The 21,542-nt window shown below is 39.3% G+C and overlaps 1 pseudogene; it reads right to left on the bottom strand.

Annotated features, from left to right (window-relative positions):
* Window positions 1-1,318: 1,318 nt before the first annotated feature.
* On the bottom strand, window positions 1,319-17,385 carry LOC139464279 (uncharacterized; annotated as a pseudogene).
* Window positions 17,386-21,542: the final 4,157 nt, after the last annotated feature.

Below are 21,542 nucleotides of genomic sequence, written 5' to 3'. Positions count from 1 at the left end.
CCTAGGAACCGGTACACTGACCCAAACATTGTGGCCACCGGTCACCGTGTAATGTGTATTGACCACAACTGTGGACTAAGTTCCTCATCCGGAATCAGCACGGGGACTCCTTCTTAAGAGTTTTAGCGCAAGAATAGGTCTCCAGCAAGCTATGCCGGTCGTAAGAGGCGGATGGGGTAGTCAGGCTCGGTGACACGGCTGATAGCGTGGCATTGTACCCCGACGGCGTCGGCCGATATTAGTCACCTCATTGTCTGGTTGATACTCGATTATTTACAGGCCACCGTCATATTTATGAATGCAGCGTTGAACAACAAACAAGTAAAACCGTCCTGACAGGTTAAAAAAATTATTTTAGAACGATCGCAAAACTGTGAAATGGACAAATGGTGAAGCGCTCGTAAAATATCAAAATCGACGATGTATACATACATTATATCATTATATAAATAATGCTGGTCGTTATGCAGACGGTTTCGTTGTTCTTATACTTTGTATACTCATATAGGATCTCTCTCGTGTCGCGACCGCCTCCGTGGTCTAGTGGATAGAGTGTCTGCCCGGAGAACGGAATGTCGTGGGTTCGATCCCTGGCCGCGTCTTACCAAAAGTCGTTAAATTAGGGGACGAAGTTACAGGTCGCACAAATGTTGAATTAAAAAAGAAATCAAAGTTAAAAACATGAAAAGCATATTTTTTTCAGAAAATAAACTATTGATTTGAAAACTTTTCCCTATATTTGAAAAAATCCATGGAGTTGTTTTCAAGTTATAGGCTTTAGGTTAGAAGTAATTCTATGTAAAAAAAAATACATGTAGTAATAACTGTATGCTTTCAGAAATCCAAATATTGAAATAAAACTTCGCACAACACCTCTCCTATTGGTATACAATATGTCGTTGTTTTCAAGTTGTAGGTCGCACAAATGTCCTCGGAAGGTGGACGGACAGACGGAATTCCTTGGTACTACTATATGTTATAATCAAATGTTTTTCCAGCCTCTGTGACTTTTGTGACAAGTCCAATTAGCATGCTATAATTGATTATTCTAGTATCATTCAAGCTGACTGCCAAACGAAGACCGCCTCCTTTGTCTAGTAGAGCAGTGGAAGGTCGGGGGTTCGATCCTGGCCGTGTCATACCAAAAACACGTTTTGCGATACTACTTATTGTTACCCTGCCTGGCGTTCGGCATGAAGGTAATACAAGCGTATAGTCGACGACATTGCTCCTTAATATCAAATGGCACCAGTTCTGTTCAGTATGTGCTTTATATATAGAGATGCAATGTTTGGCAATCCTTTTAATTCCCATAACACATGAAAAAATCTACAAAATCTTTCAATACATCAATCCCTTAGCATATTGACAAGTTACTTACAAAAGTACGAAAAAGCCAATACATGTTATACCACTTGCCTTACAGAAACTAAGATCATTTGGCAATTAATATTTGTTTGTTTGTTGTATAACGTCACACTCAGCCAATATTTCAGCTATATGACGGCAGTCTGTATATAATCTAGTCGGGACTACAGAATCTTTGATTAAAATAATCAGCATTGATCTACGCAACTGGGATACGATGACATGCATCAACCAAGTCAGCGAGCCTGAAGACCCGATCCAGTCAGTGGCCTCTTACGACAAGCATGGGTTGCTATAGACACATTCTTACACGGTTACAAAGTATAAGTTAGGCGGAACAGTCTGAAGCATGATTATATTTTACAAGAATTGTCTGGGACAATTTATTCTTTTTGATAAAATCCAAGGCCCCTTCCAGAATATTAAACGGACAATAAGTCACACGGTCCTGCTGAACACTACTGGCGGCCCGGCCTTCGTTGGCAGATGGACAGAACCCAACCGAAACCGACACATGTCCTGACAAATTTGTATCGCGGATCCCGTGAAATTGTTTGTGTCATGTTTTCAGTAGAAATTGCATGTCTTGAAGAGGGGAACATTCTGTTTGTATGGCATGGTTAGAATTTTCTTAGACAATTATTTAATTCCATAAAATCCCATAATATCAAATAGTATGTCCCTTAACTGCATACATAAAGGCACTCATGATTATTTCTGAATCCTCCAGTCCCCGTAATATATATAACGGAATATCTCTCCAGTGGTGGTGTTCCAGCTTTTTATATCTGTGGCGTTGTGTTCTGGACGGTGAAACCGAATCCACAAATGAACAGCATAATTTTTAGCCCGCCAGTCATACAGCTGCCCTTCCTTGTACAACTGGGGCAACTCTCCCCAGTTCGGACGATGCATAGAAGTAGCTTCTGTATGTATCAGATTCGGGAATCTCCTGGCCAAAATGGCTGGAAGCTTAACTGAATGATAAGCCCAGTTCCTATCGTCTAATGTTTTATACTCTTTATGCCATATCCTGAAGAAATCAGCCCATGCTCTTCCAATCATTATTCCATTGCATAAACCATCTGGTGTTTCATATCCCATTGTCACATCATAGTTAAGTAGAGGGCCTAACGGTTTGAGTACCATAGCGTCCAAGTCAAAGTAGAACCCTCCATATTCCATAATAGCTTCCAGACGTACCACATCAGTCAGATGCTCAGCAACTGTGACCTTCCGACCACGGATTTCGGTCGGGGTTTCTCGATACACAAGTGTGAGTTCTGGCACTTTGTCCTTCAGCTCCGTCCAGTAAGGCCCCTCTGGGACCATGTCGTGCCAGAACAGGACCTTGTCGGGTTTAAGGAACTTATGTGCAGCAAGAATGGACAAGAGGTGATGGAACCGGAAGGTATTCCCCTTAGCTTTACCTCCGTACCAGGTGAAGTGAGAAATGCTTGGGACGATCCTTTCATTGTGGCTTATATTCAACTTCAAATCCACATCAGATTCCACCCTACTCAGAAAATCCGGAAGGCGTATATATTTGTACACCTTCTCCGATGTGTTGTCTTTGCACAAATTTCCATAGATGCATATTTTTCCTTTAGTAGGCAGTGGTGTCAATTTCCAGTCTCCGTAATAGACATATCTAAATATCTCACCAACGGTAGTGTTCCAATATTTGATATCCTCAGGGTTGTGTTCAGTTTTATGAAACCGTATCCAAAGATGAACTGCGAAGTTATCGGCTCTCCACTTGAACAACTTCCCTTCCGTATACAACACATCCCGTTCGATATAGCTAGGTCGATGCATGGACGTTGCTTCCGTGTGTATCAGATTGGGGTGCGCCTTGGCTAGATGTGCTGGTAGAACTACGGAATGGTAATTCCAGTTCTTGTCATCGAAAGTCTTGTATTCTCGGTGCCAAATCTTCAGGAAATCGGCCCAGGGTTTCCCGATTATTATCCCGTTACATAAACCATCTGGCGCTTCATAACCCATAACTACGTCGTATTTCAACAGAGCGTCCAATGGTTTCAGAACAATAGCATCAAGATCAAAATACATTCCACCATATTCTAGCACTGCTTCTAAACGCACAACATCTGTCAAGTGCTCTGGAACCGCTACCTTCCTGCCACGTATTTCAGACGGGGCTCCGCGGTACACCAAGCACAACCTCCGGGACTTTTTGAAGCAGCTCTTTCCAGTAATTTCCATTTGGTACCATGTCATGCCAGAATAATATGTGATCCGGTTTGATAAATTTGTGCGCTGCTAGAACAGCAATAAGGTGATGAAATCGAAATTTATTACCCTTCGTCTGTCCGCCATACCAAGTAAAATGAACAATATTCGGGATGACTCTCACTTGATGATTAATCTTCCGTTTCAGATCTACCGGCGAATCGATATTTTGGAGAAAATCGGCCTGTCTCTGATAGGTATATACTTTAGAGCTGTCATTCGTCCTGCATATGTTATTAAGAATACATGATTTCCTTGAAACAGTACTTGGAGGGCGTGTGCGATTGACATGTTGCCCAGGCAACTGCAGCTTCCAGTCGCCATAGTAGATCCATCTGAACATTTCCCCAACTGTAGTGTTCCATGTCTTAATATCGTTAGGATTATGTTCCACTTTATGAAGTCGAATCCACAAATGGCTGGCATAATTATTTTTCCTCCAGTCATAAAGCTTCCCAACAGTATATAACCTATCCAGCTCCATCCAATTGGGTCTGTGAAGAGAGGTGTCTTCAGTGTGCACAAGATTGGGGTACTGCTTTGCTAGCCTTCCAGGAATCTGAACAGAGTGAACGTTCCACTGATGATCTTGAAAAGACTTATATTCCTTGTGCCAGATCTTGAAAAAATCGGCCCATGCCGTACCAATCATGATGCCATTGCACAATCCCCCTGGCGTCTCGTATCCCATGGCAACGTCGAATCTAAGGAGGGGATCCAGGGGCTTGAGTATCATGACATCGAGATCAAAATACATTCCCCCGAATTCCATCACTGCCTCAAGTCTCACCACGTCTGTCACATGTTCCGCCACGACGACTTTCCGCCCTCGAATTTCCGTCGGCCCTTTCCAGAAAACAAGGCACAATTCCGGAACCTTTTCCTTCACCTCTTTCCAGTAATCTCCAGTCGGAACCATGTCGTGCCAAAAATATATTCTACTGGGTTTGATGAATTTATGAGCTGACAAAATAGCCAGCATGTGATGGAACCGGAAGTTGTTTCCTCGTTTCAACCCCCCGTACCACGCGTAATGAACAATATGGGGAACGACCTCTCTCTCGTGGGTGATGTTCCTCTTGAAGTCAATCCCCTTCTCGATGAGTTGGTAGAAATTAGCATGCCGTATGTAGGTATACACGTTCCCGTCAGTGTTGTTTTTGCATATATTCTCCTCAAGACAGTACCGTCCATGCGTGGTGGCTCGATGGATTATAAGGATTTGGTTTCCTGGGAAACTCGGCTTTTCAGGACTGGACTTGACAAAATATTTGGGTACGATGACGTTGTATAAGAGTAGCAGGCACACACATGAAAGCACCACTGCCACGAACCATGATCGGCTGTGTTTCATACTGGGTTAGGTATTCTGTCAAGTTGTCAGCTTTAAGACGGTGTCACTGTGGTAAGACAATTTTCACGTCGCTCGGCAACACCTGAAAAATCGATAATAGGTGAACTGAATTTAAAAAATTAATGCGCTTGAAGGTTAATGTTGCCGATAACTGATACTGTAAGAAGAATATACATTTATAATTAACTGCCGCGACATCACATGACGACACGTTCTTGCTGTGTCACTGAGACCCCATGCACTAAAACCACCTTGTCAGTAGAGACAGTGACAAGGGAGACATTTGATCTTAGTTGGTTGGTTTGTTGTATAACGTCACACTCAGCAGACATATTTCAGCTATATGACGGCGGTCTGTATATAATCGAGTTTGGACTACACAATCCTGTGATTAACATTATGAGCATTGATCTACGCAATTGGGATCGATGACGTGCATCAACCAAATCAGCGAGCCTGACCACCCCATGGGCGGCGGATACAGAATGGGGGGGGGGGGGGGGGGGGGGGGGGGTGGAGAGGAATCTTTATTTCTGTATAAATACTCACCCACCCTCTATATAAATTACCACCAAAGACAATAAATAGATCTTAATTGTGACCCGGGTTCGATTCCCGACATGGTTACAATGTGTGAAGCCTATTTCTGGTGTCCCCCGCCCCGATATTGCTGGAATATTGCTAAAAGCGGCGTAAAACGATACTCACTAACTTGTACCAATTTCTTGGCAAGAAATACAGGTCCTGTAATTAAAGTCAAATTTCTCAAATCTTACAGTAAAGTACACTACACCATTCCATAACCTTGCAGGACACTCATACTTCCTGTAAGGACTTTGGAAAGTTCTGTAGGTCATGGGAAACCCCGGTTGTGTGTTCTGTGTGACCTTTTGACGCGGAAGTTTTTCCGTATATTATTTATGATCAAGTTTGTTAATAACATAATCTCGGGCGACTGTACCCATGTGGTGACTTTAATGCACGTTGCAGATACCTTTGAGTCATATCCCACTAGTCCATGGCTCATTTCGGGTTCAAGGCTCATGCAGATATGGAACACTAAAATTCAAATCCTTTTCAAGGCTTTCAAGCCTTCAATCTATCAATATTTTGTTTTAATCCAGCATAAGATATTCTAGTCATAAGACCAGTAAAAAGAGGTGTGATGATCACAAATCAACTATTTTATTTATTTTCACAACCAACAAATAAAATAAATAAAGTTTGTGATGAATTGTAATACTTTTATAAACACGTATAATGCATTTTGTACAAATTCAAACCTTTTCAAGCGATTTTGGTGCTTTTTAAGGCTTTAAATTTGAAACTAAAACTGAAGGCATTTCAAGAGAGACCTCAAGATTTAAGGCCTTTTCAAGCCTGTATGGTGTTTGTTTTGTTTGTTTGTTGTTTAACGCCGCACTCAGAAATATTCCAGCTAAATGACGGCGGTCTGTAAATAATCGAGTCTGGACCAGACAATCCAGTGACTGACTTCATGAGCATCGATCCACGCAATTGGGACCGATGACATGCATCAACCATGTCAGCGAGCCTGAGCATACGATCCCGTTAGTCGCCTCTTACGACGAGCACAGTCGCCTTTTACGGCAAGCATGGGTTCTACCACGGATCTTCACGGTCGGTCAAATGAGTTAATGTAATGACATAATGAACATCGATCTTCGCGCGCGAGTATGTGAGTGTGTGTGCGTGCGTGCGTGCGTGCGTGCGTGCGTGCGTGTGCTTGCACTAGTCCTGATTCACGCACGTTTTATAGCGCAGCTCACCAAGATACCATGCCGCAGTTTAACATGAATACCCCACTCAGACACAGTATACTGTATACTGACTCCGAGCCGACCAGTCCTTGGTAGTTTTATTACAACCTATCTATTACAGCCTATCTATTGTTGCAAGTGTGTATGTCGGACATAACAGAATTCTAACGTTCGTTTTTTGATAATTTGATGACGTTGTAAGCAACAGTATCTCCCAAGCAAAACAGGAAGCAGTAAGGCTCAAATGTCACAGCCTGACCTACAGCCTGAGTGCACATTGTACCAACATTGCACCATGCATGCGGGGAATCCTGCCTTTAGAGGCTGAAGGCTGGCACTTGAATCAACAGCCTCAGTCATTCCGCATCCACAATGATGACAGTTATTCATTATCATATTTGGGGATGGTCGTGGAAAAAGGGCATTTCATAATATGATACTAGCGATTTGGTATTATGAGGGACGGTCTTTACAAAATGTACAAGGTGAAGGTGAAATGGGGTTAACGTCGACGTGCATGTACGTGAATGTGTTTGTGTGGCTGCTTGTACTTGTCCGGATGATGCCGATTTATAGTGCTAGCACACGGAGATACCATGCCGCAGTTTTACATGAATACCCCACTCAGACACAGTATACTGACTCCGAGCCGACCAGTCCGTGTTTAACCCCTTAACAACAAGTTCTATCTTTTAACGTCTTTTGGTATGACGCGGCCGCGGCCGGGGATCGAACCCCGGACTTTCCGCTCTCCGGGCGGACGCTCAACCACTAGACCACGGAGGCTGTCACAAAATCTACAAGAGTATGGGGAGGGTCACCCAAAAATATGTCAAGCATTAGAGGAAGGTAATTTGTTTTCAGTACATTAGTGCATACATAGAGAATACTACACTCGTTCTCGTTAGATACCATTTTTACGAAACGAGCGGACTTTCTATGGTATCTGACCAAGCGAAAGCGAGGTCAGATACCATAGAAAGTTCACGAGTTTCGTAAAAATGGTATCTAACGAGAACGAGTGTGGTATTTTATTTATTACCCACGTTAAATATATATTTAAGTGTAAAAACATAACAACTTTCGTTCGTTGACAGACCAAACTAAAACCGGTTGCAAAATCCGGTTGCGCATGAATATTGATATATGCCCAAATATGGGCATTGTTGACATTTCTATGCATACGCATTAACAACATGCGCCTGTCGTTGTGTTTGCAAACAAAACAGCACCGATACTCAAGATCCTTTTGGAAGAAATTCTTCAACTTATGGTAATTAAAGCTCCATGTTGTTAGTACGAAGGACACCTATAACAAAATTTGAAAAGTCACATTAGCGCCGCGCTTTGAATATCGGACCAACAGTCTGTCACTCGCTCTGCCGGTGTCCCGTCTGTGCAATCAAGCTGGTTCGGTTTCCTTGATCTATCAGCTGAATTTATATCATGTTCGTACCATTTTGGAAGAGTGTTCGCCAAAGACATTCATGTTAACTGTACCACCCTATACTGAAGACGTGAAATTCAACAAACTCAAGTCTGCTTGCATGTCAGTTACAGCTTCCAACGATCGAAGGGCAAGGTCACCACCGGAATAAGAAAAGACAACCGTGATCTACTCACAGCTTTTTACGCAAGAGATAGTGAATGTTATTGTTCACATTTGGGATGTTTGGGGCCACAAAATCAGAAATCAGGCACACTTCCACGGAGTTTTCGAATGATTTGTATCAGAACTGTTCACTTTGAGTGATCTGGTCGTGCAGTCGTGTACGTTCATTCATGAACAACACAGGTCTCCCGAAAGAGCGCCACAAAATACGCTTCGAAGGGGACACTGATGGCACAACCGGATCATCCCAAGTAAGTCTAGATATCTGTCCAGATAGTTTAAACAGACTTCATTTCAAGACGCTTATCCTTACTTTATATCAAATTGAGAGTTGTGAAAGTGGTCGGGTGCGTCAGGCTCATGTAATGGGGGACTCTCGCTCTATTGATCGGTAGTCGTACATTGTAAATGGATATAGCTCGATTATATAATGTCTGTAGAAGCTCTATGCGTAACTTATATATAATGCAAACCGAATTTGATGCGTGTGACTATTTTGTTTGGTTTAATAAAGTGTTTGTAAATATCTCTCCTTCTCATTAATTTCTTCAGTTCTGCCTTGTAGTTGCAAAATGAATAACGTCTCGCGATGTTTTATGAATGAAAAAAGTAGTCCCGGTGTGACAGAGGTCACGGTTATCCAATCAAAACGAATAAAACAAGGTCAACCTTGTACGACACACGTGTGACTTACGGATTTAGTATCTTACCACCTGTATCTTCACCACGTGGGTAATAAACAAGAAAACGAAACCCAGGTAATAACTGACCGGTCCCTTATTTGGGATGAAAAATAGCCAAACAGATATTTTATGTATGACGTATATTCTGAATAGAAATTAGAATATTTAAAAAGTTGTAAATACGTACATAGCAAATACGATGATGTTTCATACAAAGGTTCAGTCATAGCTTTCTCTGACTTTCTAACTATCTTTGATTTTCAGAACGGCTCCAAATATAGAATGAGTGAGTGAGTTGGGTTTAACACCACTTTTAACAGTATTCCAGTTATATCACGGCATGTAAGCCCGAAGTGATGCAGGTCTCAGACGTTTACCACTTCTGTGAAACCCACTAGCACGGGTATGGTGCGGACAAACCTAGAAACATAATCGATACGAACCGGGATTCGAACCCACAATCATAGGTTTCTGGCATGCCCAAGGGATTCAACTCTGCACAGCGAACCGCGGCGCCTTAGACGGATGGGCCACCCGTGCCCCCTACAAATCTAGAGCTGTTAAAATATTTATGTATATAACAGTATGTATCGACGGAGTTATTCCTTTGCAACATGACATCATCATTAGAGAAAATATAACAGTATATCTTGACAGTTCTTTACAGTTCTTTTTTAACATTGGGGCACGGGCGGTCCAGTTGTCTAATGCGCCGCCATTCGCTTCGAAGAGTTGCCTCCCTTGGGCACCTTGGTCAGAAACCTGTGATCGTGGCTTCGAATCCTTGTTCGCCCAGATTAAATTTCTAGGTTTGCCAGCACCATATTGATGATCGTCGGTTTCTCCAAAGTGGCAAACATCTCAGACCTGCATCAGTTTAGGCTTTCCTACCACATTAAGCTGATACGCCTTTATATAACTGTGACATTCAGGGATAGAAACATTTTTAGTCCACTAGTCCTTAAAATGATAACAAGTAGCAAAAGCCTTATAAAGGGAAAATTTCTACCAGTCCTTATAATACCTTAACCATTGGGCGGTTTGGCAAGGACTACAGGACTAGACCAATTTCTAACGCTGGATATTGTACAAGATATATATGGTTTCGTGAAAAACGCCCCTTTTCAACTGTGAATTAAGGTGTCAAACACCGAGTGCGCGAAATCAAAATTATGACTATACTCACCCCAATCACCCCCGCTTTAACGTCGTGGAACTAATATGTTATACAGTGCTACGGATTGCGAAATATGGTGAGATTAGTAAAGCGGCTACAGCACTTGTCGACGTTTGAACTTCAAGCAAATGAGGGCGAATTTTGATTATTAATATGTATCCATGTCACATACACGTAACTATTTTAGTATCAGAGAGCCAGTTTGAAAATAAATCGGATCAGACTGGTCAGGAACGTTAGAAATTGGCACTAGTCCTATAATCCTTGTCATCATAAGGACCAGTAGAAATTTGCCCGTTTTAAGGGTTTGGCTATATGTTATCATTACCATGAGGACTAGTGGACTAAAACTGTTAGTTTCTATCACTGGTCGGAAAGATCCACTTTTCCCCTCTGTGTGGTGTTTGGCGTAATCCTGATATTAATTGTAATTATACTGTAAAAAAACAGGTACTGTAGTATTTCCTTCTTTCACCCAAGTTATCGTTTTCCTCGTATGACAATTTGCCTACTATACTGCTTTTTGGCGACCACCAATCTCCGTTATTGCGCACGCTCATGATCGCATCTCGTTTTATTTTTCGCTTGTATTCATTAGAAGAGGGAAATAATTATCTAAAAATGATGAAGGAAATTGACTCTTTGTTAGAAACATTTTTTTCAAAAAGACACTTCCTAATCACGCTGCTCAAATGCACGTGTCACGTGACTAATTCGTGTGTTCTTTCACCGCGATGACGCATATTGAGTTATGGTTTTGCTCAGTATATGATTAATGTAATTTGTATAACTGAAGCAGTGCGCGTGATCACGTTGCTGAGGACAATACCTGGCGCAGTCAGTTGACGGAAGATTCTATTTAAACTGTTTTGATTCTCTCTCGCAGAGTTATAAATAAATGAAATCAGCTCAAACCGTTTCCCTGGACAGAAAACGTGACAAGAGCCCACTAGGGCTGGGGCGGGTAACTCGGGTACTCGGGTCGGGTGGGTCATGAACAGGACCCGGGGATCCACGGGACTACCCGGACCCGTGTGATATATTGTTTATGTCAAAATCTCACTGTAGCTCAGAGGTTACACTACGTGTCGCTAATGTTCGCATTACCTTCCGACGATACATCCATTCCTTTTGACTTGCATATGTTTTAGTAAAGATAACGCTTCAGTCAACTTCCGTGTACGCATGATCTGATCGTTTGACTTGTACATGTATCTAAACAGTTACTGCCTGGGCTGCGGTGAAACAATTCCCAACTCTTGAGACCTGCAGTGGGTACCCGGGTAGGGTCGGGTAATAGGGGGTCGGATACCCGGGTCGTAGATTTCGACTAATCCCAGCCCATGTCCAGCCACTGAGCATCATTTACCTTGGTCTGCATCCTTGCAAGCAGCGAGCACTGACGGGCATCAATTTCCAGAAATTGATTATTTTATTACATTGCCTATCGACAAATTGCACGTGTCATTTAAATATACTATTTGTCTAGAGACTGGAACATCTTTAAACAATAGGTTCAGTTTGGGCTCACGAGGTCTTCTGAATGATAAGCCTAGCCTGACCCCAATCTTACGCCAGCTACGTACGGTGCTGTATGTCAGAAATAAAATATTCAAACGAAAATAGAGTCCCCAAACGGTAATATGCAGTTGACAACTCGCGAATATAGTACAAACACACAATACATATCATACGGAATATGAGAAATTACCATAGGAAAGCATTTACCTCGTAATATGTTGGCTATTGACCTTTTTCACACTTTCGCCATCTTGGATCGAAAACGAGGCTTGGAGAGCATAGCTCCATGCAGTGTGAGTCGCATCAGCTGATAGGGAACAGACAGGATGTTGTGCATTTCACTGGTGGACATTTCAAACAAACAAAAAATGGTATCCTCTGTATCTAATACATAAGATATTTCACATTTAATCGTGAGGTCCAACTAAAATATGCCTCTAATACACTGGAATTTGCATTTTGCTGTCAGGATCCCGGAAGTGAATGGAAAAGTGCATTTCGAGATACGTATTTCAGAAATAGATTGTTTTATCATAACCTCGTCGGCATATAGGTACAATGTGACAGTACATTCAATGACAGAAGTTTGGTATCGTAAATAAACCGCATAACATGAAACACGTCAGTGTACTTTTGCAAAATTGCTCAGTAAATGCATGGCTTGGCGAACTCGAGATCAAGATCGAGATCATGTTTATTTCACGTTTCATAGTGGTGTTTGCTGCACAACGCGCTATCGTTTTGCCATGAGTCCAGTTGACAAAAGACACTTTTTCTGCTATGATTTTCATTTTAACATATTACAATGTTAATTATGAAAATAATTCGTGTGTCAAAATAAATATTCAGAAGGGGCGATAACTCTATTCAGTGTGTACAATAAACAGATGATACTTTACTTGTTCTTCAAACATCACTTACTTAACTGATTACTGCCGATTGAGATTGCACCGTGCACGACAAAAGTAATAATGTGTGAACTGTTTAAAACAAGTTAAAGGAAACTAAAAATTGATAAATATAATTAAGGCATGATATTGAAGAAATATAAGAATTGATACAACTATCAACTTCTTGAACACCCTCACCTAATCCTGTATGATGATAGGTAATTGTATATCAAAAGGAAGCTACTAATACATTTATCCTGAATAGTTTGAAAATGTCTTGATCAGATATGAGTACAAATAAAATAACAAAAGATAAAAAAGAATCAACTTCAATTGGTAATCAAGCCAAGATAAAATATATGTATTGGTACAAATTATGTTGATGGAACAATCTGGATTTCTCATATTTAACAAAGAAAAACAAACTAAAATTTTCAAATCTTTATTTCTCACAATATAAGTTTTCAAAACTTAACATGGACTGGGTGTCTTTGTCAGTCAAAAGCACCTAATTAAATTCCAGGAGAAAATAATTTTCTTGCTTGTAAACAAATGGTACAATGTGCTTTTTAAGTGTCTGATAAATATTGGCCATGTTGTTTTGTGAGTGAATAAGGCTTTTCACTTCCTCGTCCTTTGACAGGATGCACATTGTAACCATTGTGTTACTGTCAGCGGAAAGCTCCTCAAGACATCCGTCACTGGATACTAGTACTTCATTGTGGTGACTCGCTGGCCTGAAATGAATAATTCAATAATATTGTAATAATATTCCTACTTCAATAACATTTTTTATAAACAATGCTTATTCACCTTCTCTCAAAATATTGCTTATTTAGAAAACAACATTCTTCTGAAATAGAGAAGTTTAAGGAAAATTAATCACAGTGTGTAACATTTGCTACTTTAGAACAATCTTGAAGGCATCAATTCATCTGATATGTCTAAAACTCAAACAGTATATTCTTTGTAAACAGTAAACTCAACAGATGCATCAATTTAATGACAGTGTACTACAGCTCTTTATATCAATGTCACACAGAAATTCACTCTTGTTTTAATGAAACACGTTTTGATATTTGTATTACCTGTATGTATTTAATCATGAAATACTTTGTTTAGTCTGACCATGCTGAAAACATACTTTCGCTAGAGTGAAATAAATAAGATTTTTATTAAAATCAGGTGAAATATCACGTTTTGTCACACCTACAGTCAGTCTGCCTCATTGACACTATGGTTTTTTGAGTAAGGTCATGAAGATCACAAAGAAAATATATGACTTGAATTTATTTTGTCAAATGCAATGTTTATCTCTTCATGTGGTTTACTAAAGTTGATATCTTGACTTGAAAATATTAACTTTGTCAGATCACAAGATGAGATATTATTAAACATATTTTATTGTCCAAAAAGACAAAGGGATTGGGCACAAGGGCAGCACTTATTACCGCCTTCTCCCTATATACAGTTATACATAATATTGCATAATGAAAATAAACAATTTACAGTTGAAACTTCACATTGTGGAAACAGAGTGCACAATATATATACAGTGCTCATATGAAGGATATGTACAATGTGCTTGAAAGTGAAGACAGTGTGCATCTCATACATATCCTAATATTATACATTTTAGTGTTGAATATAGATTTAACAATATTAATGATTAACAGTTTGGAAACAATACTATGCTAGCTACTGAATCTGTTAGTCGTTTCTATAAATTTGTGTACAGACAAGAATATTTTTGTATTCAGGAAAACATCTAAGTTTGGATCACCAAAAAGAATACTATGTAGAGTTTTTTGTCCTCCAAGATTATCGATAGCTGTCAGTAATGTCTCCCTAAAATCATCATATAAGGTACATTCGAAGAAGAAATGGAATGAATTTTCACAAGGAGCATGCTTTACAAGGAGCATGAGATAAATTCATGCTATCATCGTTATTTGACAAGGAAAACAAATTTCTTCTATGTATTTATATTTTTTTATTTTTCTCGTTTTGATTGAATTATAAAAAAAATATCAAAATAATCACACCACTTGACTTGATTGAAATAAACTAAAGTTCTAAAGATTGTTAACAATAGTAAAATATTACATCATAACAATATAATTATTGCAAAATGACACAGTAAACTATATTCTTACATATAAATTGATATGATAAATAATCAATAATACATGGCAATTGCTTGCACAAAAGAAATCTTTTTGTTTTAAAAGTTTCAAAACATGTTTGTGGACATAAAACCAGATGGGTTTCACAATTAATCAAAGGGAATTAATGAGTTATGATTGCAAGACGCATGGGAATAAAAAATAATTCTGTTTATACTTTAAGTTTTTAGTAATGTCAATATCAATTTATGCATTTGAAATATTTGAATACAAACTGTTAAAGAGTTATCTGTTTCTGTAAATTATATAAAGATCACATGTTGATTGAACATTTACTGGACATTAATTAGTTGGGTTTTTGTTCATTTCATGACATGATTAAATTGGTACAGTAAAGTAAATATCATTTTGGTAGAAATATTAATTGTTACCAAAATTGCAGATCAAACTGCACTTTACTTCAAATATTTACACACCCTTTATGTAATGATTCAGTTGAAATATTACACCTCATGCTATCTAATCTGACAACATTGACAATCAAAATAACAACTGTTCACAATCACAACAGCACAAGTAGATCTAGAGGTCTAATATTTTATTGGACTGCATTTGATTCCATTACAATTTACATCAAATACGCAACTGATGCAAAATTCTGATTTGTTACGATTGTAAATTCCCAGTAGGTTACAATTTGATACATTATATCAACACATCAATTAAGTTAGTTTCTGACATATATCTAGATATGGTCAAAAGGTGAATATTTCGACTTCAAATACAACCCGCAAAGTTATTTAAACTCACAATAAATAGTTTGGCTTAATGGTGTGTAAACAATGAATTATTCTTTACAAGATTTCAGTAGCATTTGTATTAAGTCTGTTCAGCTACCATAAACTGCACTGGGAGTTAGGTGGTCATGGATATTTTAAATTGAAATCACAACAGAACGGCCAGACTCAAATTTATATCTGTAAGGAGACCAGATAACAGTAGAATAGTTTGTCAATAAGAATAATGTTCAATACTTACGATAAATGTACCGGGATGGTTAAATTGTCACAGTTTGTCCCGATTGCGTGCCTTGTTGACATCTCCGTGTGTTTCATGTGCTATCCCGCCTTCACCTTCTGCTCTCCAAGCCTCGCTTTCAAACCGGAAGTAGCGAAGTGTGAAAAAGGTCAATAATGCAAGACTTCTCTGTCCTTCGGCTGAGCGGTCAAGGACAGACCTAAGGGAGATCACTCTATATGACAGAAATGTGCCAGATTTTATTTCTGCTGCAGTTGAAACATCGTTAACGATGTTAACTTTCAACCTATCTAAACACAACACTGCTGGGCAGAAGTATACACTTTAAAGTGGAATTTGAAAAACAATACGTTCTCATTTTGTTACTAGTTCTAGGTTGAAAACAGTCACCGAGATACTAACGATTTGAGGTCGAACACACAACTATGATACGGGAATATATGACCATCGTATAACCATTTCATTTGTTTCATTTTCAGCCATCATGAAACATGGGTGGATTAATAGAGTGCGAAAACCACTGAGTTCAAGATTAAAAAGTCTAAATGATCAGAAACAACGCTTCTGTATGTATTCGTGTTACGGTACGCCGGTAATCGCATGGGTTTTCCCGGGAATGTGGAAGTAGTCCGTCAATGTTTACGTCATTTCATCAGTCTCGTAAAACACCTATGAGCGTCAAATTGTTTCGATCATACATTTATGAACGTCAGTTTTACGGTCAAATGACAGGCCTCTCTTCCGATAATAAAGCCGTATATCATGTAAACTAAACATAAACAAATATTTATTGTTTAACGTTCACTCAGCTATATTCCAGTCAGCTATATTCGGTCTGAAATAATCGATTCTGGCCTAGACTTTCCAGAGATTGACATCGTGAGCATCGATCTTAAGAATACGATGACATGAAATTAACCGCGTTACCGAGTTTAGTCGCCTCTATAGCGACAAGCAGAGACTTCTGGGAATCTATATTCTTATACCCGAAACACCCACGGGTCGATGTTGAGCCTCTTATTATAAATAAATAACAATTGGATGCTTTTACATATGAAATGTTGTTGCAATGAGTTTATGACAGACACTATCGTTAACAGCGTGTATCTCTGTGATTGTACAACACTATCTGACACTGATAACAAATATTCATGTTTAATGATAATGTAAATCGTGATGCGCTTTAAAGCACAAATTTAAACTATTCAGCACAATATGACAAAAGCATTTCGTACCAACTGTACTCACACGTACACGTGCCTACTGCTCGTCTCCTACCTGGATAACAAACAAAACATATAAATTTAACAGCTTATTTCAAATTCGAGATAAAAATACATAGCGCCATCTCGAACTCCCAATCTGACTTTACAATAGAACTGTGTACCATGATATCGAAGTTTGAATTTGCCACCGTGACAGCTTTAAGAAATCTTAATTAGAATTTTACTTAACTGTAAACAATTCTCCTAGATACAGGTTGAGGAATCCGTAATGAAGTCAAAGAAAGTGATCATATGCAACATTGTCAGACTTAGTTTCATCCACAGAAACCACGGACCTTTTACGCAAAACTAAAATTCAACTCAATCCTTCACTTGTTTTTCTGTCACAATGTTTATTGATTATTACCTGCGAAATACATTTCAATTAGCCACACCTTACACCTGTTGTATTCTGAATTGATCGTCTATGCAATCGTATTTCTATGGATCTATAATACACAGTCTGTTACTCAGTTTTATTTCGCATAATGACTTTCTACATAGGTGAACAGGGACAATAATTGATTTTATGCTTCCAAACAAACCACACCCAAGCTATTGTTGAATTTTAAAATGTAGCCAAGGTAAATGTATCCACAATCATATTTAATCACAAATATCGTTCTGTTCTATATAAATGTAACAAGTGAACTAACCATTTCAGTGGATCTCAACATGGACAAAACTGTTGGAGATGTTCAATGAGTGAATGTTTATTTGATGAAGTAAAAACGTAGATTCTTTCTTTTGGTAAATACATGTAGCTGTACATCTTATAGATGTTCCAAGAGAAAATGATATTATATCTGCCTATATACCACTTTATATCGTCTCAGATCGCGGTATGTAAAGAAAACTTGGTGCTCAAAGTGAAGCCCTTTTCCCTCTACATTGATGATACATCTGTGTGTTTAAAGTTGATTTTGACAGCCCGGGCCAAGTCGGACCCACCACAAGCCAAACACTTTGGTAGAGACTATGTTGAGAATGTAGAGGGGAAAGGGCTTCACTTTGAGCACCAAGTTTTCTTTAAATACGATGTACTGTGACATTATGAAAGTGTTTTATAGGTAGATACAACACTAAGCTACAGATATTAACACATATGATGATACATCTGTGTGTATAATTGATTTTGACAGCCCGGGACAAGTCGGACCGAGCACAAGCCAAACACTTCTGATAGAGACTATGTTGAGAATGTAGAGGGAAAAGGGCTTAACTTTGAGCACCTTGTTTTCTTTCAAAACCGCGATCTGAGACACTATAAAGAGATATTTAGGTGGTTATAATACTAATCTATAGGTGTGAATCCATGTCATGTTACATCTGTGAGGTTTAAGTTGATTTTGACAGCCCGGGCCAAGTCGGACCGAACACTTGTGAGACTGTTGAGAGTATGGGGAGAAGAGGTCTACTTTAACCAACGTGTCTGCTTTATACACGATGAACAGTGACATTATTAAGTGGTATTTACATAGATATAGTACTACCCTATAAATATAAACGCTATGCCGACAGATGGAAATTTGTATCGCGATAGCTAGAAGTATTTGATACGTTTCAAATCCTATTTCGTTTAACGATTGCTCTTTTACATGTTACCTAGATCAGTGACGCTTACACACAGCTCCACTTTCGGGATTTCAAACGATTTACTCCGAAATACCTAATTATGTTTCACGTTTTTGGTTGGTGATTGTTCATTAATGTCATGTGTGTATGTTGCATCAATAATATGTAGGTATGATCGCCGATAATGAAGTAATTAGCCAATAACACTTTGGACCATCTTGGCCCGGTGATGCGCTTTAAAGCACAAATTGAAACTATTCAGCACAATATGACAAAAGCATTTCGTAACAACTGTACTCATATGTACACGTGCTTACTGCTCATCTCCTACCTGGATCTTCAAATTAAGACCGCATACAAAATAGTAACTATGACAACGCAACAGTTTGCTTCAGGTGACAACATCAATCATCAACTATCTCCCAGCAATATGACGATTGACACCCCAACAGTAATTTAATATGATAAATGTAGTATAACTGCAAGACGATTAGAAAGGAATACGAAACCTCTCATAAATATATTAATTTGAAGCATTATATATAGGTCGGATTGTTTTTTTTATCTTAACAATTTTGGATACAAAAATGTACGATTTGAAAGGGATAACTGAATTGAATAGATCTCGAATTCTCCCTTACCTTGCGCAAGGGACGACTCAGTGGGACTGGTGCATATGACGGTTGAGTTGGATTAGTATTTATATAGATTTACACCGGATGAACACCCAACATCTGACTTGGTCAGCGTGGCATTGTATCCTAAGTGACGTCAAGACCTCTGCACTTTCAGACATCTGTATTGCCATTCTATGTAATCTCTAAATATTCAAAGCACATCATTTCCCGACTCACCAATAAAGTCAGTCCTACGGCAATCGTTGCGCTGCGATCGCTTTGAAACAGGAAGGTTTTATAGTCATGTACCGTGATTAACGTTTTAAAAATAAGGTTTAGAAGCGTTTATCCGAAATATATTAAAAAATACTAGTACGCAGCAACTGTTTGAAAATATAGTTGCAACACGTACTGTGACTGTAAACAAAAGCTGTAGCATCTGCCCGTGGCAAGGGAGTTAACTGAGTGTAAAAGTCCAGTTCATACAGTTTATAGTATATGTCTTACACAGTTTGTAATGTATGCCTTATACAGTTTGTAATATATGCCTTATACAGTTTGTAATATATGCCTTATGCAGTTTATAATATATATGCTATTACAGTTTGTAATACATATATACGATATACAGTTTGTCATATATATGTCTTTTTACAGTTTGTAATGTATGCCTTATACAGTTTATAATATATATGTCTTATACAGTTTATAATACATATGCTATATACAATTTGTAATTTATGCCTTATACAGTTTGTAATATATGCCTTATACAGTATATAATATACGTCTTATTCAGTTAATGATATGAGCCTAGACTCAAAACACTCTGGAGTGATCAAAGCCTGGGTCTAAATCACTTTGGTCCTGAGCCTCTGACACAGGTTTGGCCTGCAAGCCGGTCAGGTACTACCCCCAGCCGGGTACAGAATGGACGCGTTAAATTAAAGGGGTGGGGAGACCTGTTTTGCATTGTCACTCATCTCACAACTACATGCACCTGCGGTAGATTATTGCATAAGGCTTGTCAGCAGTCCGTAAGTGACACGGATTCACATAGTCAATAACATTTTTGCAGTGCGAATTCAAGACTGCAATAGGATATTGTGATTTGGAGAAAAAAAAACTATTGTCACCGTCAGAGTTGGATATATCGGCAAGATTAAATCATGATACCGCAACGGAGTAAGTACGATCGATGCTTCATCAGCTAATATTCTCAACAAGGAAATGTCTCACAACGAATAATTTAAAGTACCGAAACGCGAACAATAAACTCAATAGAAGAAATGGCATGTTTCGCGCATCGTTTTCTCACCGAATAGTGAACTCAGTTTGTGATATACAGGGCCTTTGTCACATTTCCGTTATTTATTGAAAGAGAAATATATATACAACGGTGTTACTATCTATAATTGTGCAAAGTTGTAGGTACCCATGCGAAATGCACTTTAAGGTCTTTGCCAAACGGTTTATAAAGTTATGTGGCGTGCAAACATGTTGCTGTAACCAAATATAACCATATCCACATTCATAAAATATGTCTTTAACTGACCAGCGTCAAGTACTATGCCAAAAATGAAGGGGACATTGGGAATCATCAAGACATAACTTCTAATCTATATCGTATTGGCAAATGGAAATGTTAAGATCATATCTGCTGTAGGCGCAGACATTGAATGGACTCTAATGGTTGGTGTGATGAGATGGAAGCGCACTACGCCACTACTATCGGGGAAAACCAACCAGACATGCATGAATTCTTCGAGCTTGTTTCACTCATGAGTGGGGACAACACCGAGGTCATTGAGGGTGGTGAGTGGCGGGTGGCCTTTGACGTTGACGTACACGTCTGCCAATGACGTCCCAGACGTGTTCAATGGGAGGGAGAGGTCAGGACTGAGTGCTCGCCAGGGCATGACATGGATGTTTTGCTGCTGGAGGAATTAGGTCACAATCCTGGCACGATGAGCACGTGCATTATCTTTAAGATGAAACGTTGCCCAGCACGTTGTGCTGCAATTATGTCCCGATAGCATTGACCTGTGACTGCCAAGGACAATATGGAGCCCTGTTCGGCCAGTCAATGTGATACGACCCCATACCCTTTTTCACCCAACACCCAAAACGATCATGCTGTACGGCGTTAATGGCCACAAAACTCCCAATAGGACGTCTCCAAACTCGACTCATTCGGTCATGGAAATCGAGAGGGATCCTCGATTCGTGAGAAAACATGACCAACGTCGATTATCCCAGTGCTGACGTTCCCCACACCGCTG

Source organism: Haliotis cracherodii, unplaced genomic scaffold (assembly GCF_022045235.1).
Source record: "Haliotis cracherodii isolate W230 unplaced genomic scaffold, xgHalCrac1.p SCAF_17, whole genome shotgun sequence".
In the NCBI taxonomy this organism is placed as follows: Eukaryota; Metazoa; Mollusca; class Gastropoda; order Lepetellida; family Haliotidae; genus Haliotis; species Haliotis cracherodii.
The sequence above is the reverse complement of the archived record's forward strand: the minus strand, read 5'-3'. Positions and strand labels throughout refer to the sequence as shown.